The sequence below is a fragment of the Phyllostomus hastatus genome, unplaced genomic scaffold (genome assembly GCF_019186645.2).
Source record: "Phyllostomus hastatus isolate PE091 unplaced genomic scaffold, TTU_PhHast_1.1 phas_scaffold_55, whole genome shotgun sequence".
Taxonomy (NCBI): domain Eukaryota; kingdom Metazoa; phylum Chordata; class Mammalia; order Chiroptera; family Phyllostomidae; genus Phyllostomus; species Phyllostomus hastatus.
Window position 1 is genome coordinate 25806 of NW_025334035.1, and position 4852 is coordinate 30657.

At 43.7% G+C, this 4852-nt stretch overlaps 1 pseudogene; it reads left to right on the top strand.

The window, feature by feature from the left end:
• Nucleotides 1-483: 483 nt before the first annotated feature.
• Nucleotides 484-1444, top strand: LOC123809375 (annotated as a pseudogene).
• Nucleotides 1445-4852: the final 3408 nt, after the last annotated feature.

The following is a 4852-nucleotide window of genomic DNA, read 5'->3' on the forward strand; positions in this document are numbered from 1 at the left end:
CATAGGTCATGGTACAATTTTAACTTGCAAAGCAGGTAGCAGATACTATAAAAAAGAAAACATCGTTTTATTAAGCTGTCATTCAATGTCCAGTGTAAAGGCTTAATTAAAATCAAGACACTGGCAACTTACTGACCAAGGGATTTTGCATTTGTATTTGAGAGTATGTCCCTCACCTTGGAGGAATGAACTTGGCCAAAGTGTCTAATATCCACAGTCACAAGGATTAATGTATTTTCCCCAAGTGTTCTGACCCTTAAAATAAGGAGAATATGGGATGAACAAGTATTGGTGGTTTGAGGCATCTCAGCTGAGGGTTTTGGGGTGATGGGAGGTCAGAGAGTGAGATGTGGCTGGGGGTGAGGGAAAATCATCACTTGGAAAGCTGGGAACATATTGGGGACTTCTGAACACAGGTGCTGTAAACCCTTATGTTGCATAAATACACTGAGTCAACTGAGGCTTCCACACTGGGATGTTTTGTTACAGGTTCTCATGGAGCCAGAATCAGAGGCAAATGGAACTGCTGTCACTGAGTTTATTCTACTGGGCTTGGTGGAGACACCAGAGCTGTGGCCTTTTGTCTTTGTGCTCTTCCTCTTTGCCTACCTGGTTTCAGTTGGGGGCAACTTGAGCATCTTGGCTGCCATCTTGGTCGAGCCCAAACTCCACACCCCCATGTACTTCTTCCTGGGGAACTTGTCAGTACTGGATGTTGGGTGTATCACTGTCACTGTCCCTGCCATGTTGGATCGTCTCTTGTCCCATAGGCACATAATTCCCTATCATGCCTGCCTCTCCCAAATCTTCTTCTTCCACCTTCTGGCTGGGATGGACAGCTTCCTATTGACAGCCATGGCCTATGACCGATTCCTGGCCATCTGCCGGCCCCTCACCTACAGCAACCGCATGAGCCAGACAGTCCAGTCATCACTGGTGGCTGTGTCCTGGGCCTGCGGCATCAGCAATGCACTCACCCACACTATTGCCCTTAGTACCCTCAACTTTTGTGGTCCCAATGTCATCAATCACTTCTACTGTGACCTCCCACAGCTCTTCCAGCTCTCCTGTTCCAGCATCCAATTCAATGAGCTGTTGCTCTTTGTCATGTGTATTCTAATGGCAGGTGTCCCTCTGGTTCTCATCATCACCTCCTACATCCACGTGGCAGCTGCAGTTTTACGAATCCGCTCAGTGGAAGGCAGGAAGAAAGCTTTCTCCACATGTGGCTCCCACCTCACTGTGGTTTGCCTCTTCTATGGAACTGGTATCTTCAACTACATGCGTTTAGGATCAGAGGAGTCTTCAGACAAGGATAAGGGGGGTTGGGGTTTTCAACACAGTTATCAACCCCATGCTGAACCCACTTGTCTATAGCCTTAGAAACCCTGATGTACAGGGTGCCCTGTGGAGGGTGCTCATGGGGAAGTGGTCACTGACCTGAGCAGTGATAGGCTGATAATGCCTATCCTTTCCTGCCTTTTTCTGAGTTGAGGAAAATTTTCCATCAAAGCAGTAACCTGGAGAAATGATTACACACCATTCATTTATACACTCTGACGTTGGAAAATTTTGTGTTATGTATCTGCCCAGCAAAGGATCCCTACATAATCTATTCATTTGCTTGGGCAACAAATGTTTATCGAGTTGCTTGTATGATCCAAACACTCCTCTGGGGCACTGGTGAACAATCTCTGCACTTGTGCAACTCACATTTTAATGAAGGGTGACAAAATAAATGGCATAAACACACATCATATTTGAGACATCCTATAGTGATATGTGCTATTAAGAAGAACAGGCAAGATAAGGGGAAATGGGGTTACGATCTTCCCAGCAAGGCCCCCTACCCCAGCAAGTTGCTACCTTGTTTTCGGCTATGCTCACTTCCCAGGCAGCACTGAAGCCTTGGAAGGCTGGTAGGTGTGGGCAGCAGTAACTTAAAAGCAATGACTATTTGTTTGATCACAGCCCAAAGAACCACGAATATCACTGGGAGGTTTTCTTCTCATGGGAAATGGGATATTCCTTGTAGATCAGGGTGCAGAAAACTCTTTTGAACCAGTGCCAAGGATTATTCTATTCTATGGTTCACCTTTCACCCCCAAGAAAATCAGTTTCTTCTCTTTACTAGCACAAAAAAAATCCGATAGGATGTTTAGGGGACAGGTAAGATCTAGAGAGGGAAATAGCCTGTTGCATAAAAGCTACATCAATACCTATGTGGCATATCTGCAGGTCTAAAAAGGCACATTTCTTCTCCATCCTCTGCCATATCTTCTCCCTTATTAAGTGAGTCACCATTCTCGCATATATGATAAAGCCTTTGAAAAAGTAAGCATTATTACTCCAATCAGGTCCTTAGAATTTGCACTGTAGGGTGTCCAGTGTAACCTTCTCCTCCAGAGTTCTGCATTTCTCCCCCAAACCTCCTAGTTCAGAAAGTATCCATAAATGTAGTCTCTGGGAGTGATGCTTGTTTCTGAATTTACTTAGTTATACATCAGTACAACTCCCACGCAGAAGATTCCCTCTACCTGAGTTCCTCCAGCCTTCAACCATCCATTCCCAATTTGTGTCTTTTCTCCAGCCTCCTCAGGAAGGCTACTAACCTGTCCTGGCAGTTCTGCTCTGATGTCCCTCTACTGTATCACTCCTAAAACTGGCCCATGGTATACCTGGAGCCTGGCTTCTCTGTGATCCCTTCTTGAAGCCAAGAAACTGTAAGAATGAGCTGAAATGAAGATGAGGGGAAAGGACATGAAGGGAGGCAGTAGGACAGGATTGGGAAGAGAGCAATGAAGATGAGATGTGAGGATATAGGGAGCAATGGACAGCACGGTGAGCAAAAGGGGTGAGAAAGAAGGATAGCATTTTGGGAAAGGACATGAGAAAATGGGAGATGAGAAAGCATGGGAGAATTAGGAGTATCCAATGAGATGACTAAAGAAGGGTGATGAGGTCAAAGATGGGTGTGGAGCAAATGGAGGATGAACAGGGATGGGAGACGAGAACAAAATTCATACCGTGAACTCACTTCCCATTAGCTGTGGCCACACAGCTAATAGCCCCTTTGATGTTCTTGTTAGGCCTCACCCTTCCCAGTAGGAAGAAAAAATGTTTAAGTTGTGCCAAAGGTATAATGATGCAAAGTCACTTGGGAACTACTCCTATGCTTCTTCTTGCTAGCAGACAATGTTAGAGGACAGAGTAGGACTGACAGGTGGAGCAGAGGGAGGGAAGATGTTTGTGCTGAGGGTTTATCCTCCACAACTCCATAGGGCCATCAAACTCCCTGCCTTGTGGGCAGTGCCAGCCAATATAGTCTAACGAGCAGAGGCAAAGTATGTCTCTCACTTGATACCCTCGGTTCTCCAGACTCTTTGGGGGTTAGAGAATGAGCTTCTCTCAAAGGGCAAAATTCTTGTGAAGGACAACCAGGCATGTGGGCTGTAACCACTGCTCAGTGATCTTGGAAACTTCCTTCCTGTGGTTGGGCGTGTTTCTACCTATTCCATAAGGACCCAGGATGACAGACAGCATCTTTTCACAGTTTTTCATATTTAACTACCTTTAATTAGAATGGTCTGGATGAACTGTTTCCTAGGGCTGAACCCAGCAGACATTTTGAGAGCATGACCACAACCATTTTCACCACTCCATCTAGCTCTGAGCATTTAGCACTGTCCCAGTGTGTCCTATCTATGACCCCCAAAGGGTTATCTGTTACTGTCGACCTCGGCATGTTTCCTCCTGAACCTCTCCTCCAAGACAGAAGGGGGTCCTTAACAAGTGAGGAAGCTGTTTTTCATTTGGGACTTCTCCCTTCGTGTCCCCACATGTAAATATCTTCAGTTAAAAATTGTTCAGAAATGTTATATCTGATAGTGGAAACATTCAGATTCCATATTATTTGGTCAAGTAGAAAGTATACACACAAGTGTCCTTTCACTCCTAGGTCCAAGAGTCACTGCACAAAAAAAACTTGATTCAGCATTAACTCCTCTGAACACTTTCATGTTTGTTCTTCCAGAGATTTTACACATACATGGCATGCATATTTCACATCCTGAGAACGATTACTGTTCTGTGATCTGCCTTTTATTTTTCTACACATTATACAATATAACCTCTTACTTGACAAAGACTAAAAATCATCCTTTTTTACTTGAATGGTTGCACAGCATACCACTGTATACATAAACCACAATTCACTTAGTCAAACTTCTACTGATATAATTTCGGTTGTTTCCAACTGTTTTGCAATAACAGTGCTGTGTGAATATCTTTACAAAGATATTTTTCCATATTTCTGTAATTATCTACCTAGAATTAATTCCTATGAATAAATTTATGGAATTTTAAAAATGCAAATATAAATTTTGAGATACACATGCACACATACATGTGTTGTCCTCTTTCCAAAATGTCTGCACTAATTCGCACATCTGCGAGGTTATGATAGTGCCTGTGTAGCCTTGTCCCTCCTATCAAGGCCTGTTATAAATAAATATCTTTCCTGGTGCAACCACTATGGAAAACAGTATGGAGTTTCCTCAGAAAACTAAAACTGGGTCTGCCTTTTGCCCGAGCAATTCCACTGCTGGGATTATATCCTAAGAACCCTGAAACACCAATCCAAAAGAATCTATCACCCCAATCTTCATAGCAGCACAATTTACAATAGCCAAGTGCTGAAAGCAACCTAGGTGCCCATCAGTAAATGAATGGATCAAAAAACTATGGTACATTTTGCACAATGGAATTCTATGCAGCAGAAAGAAAGAAGGAACTTCTGCCCTTTGCTACAGCATGGATAAAACTGGAAAGCATTATGCTAAGCAAAATAAGC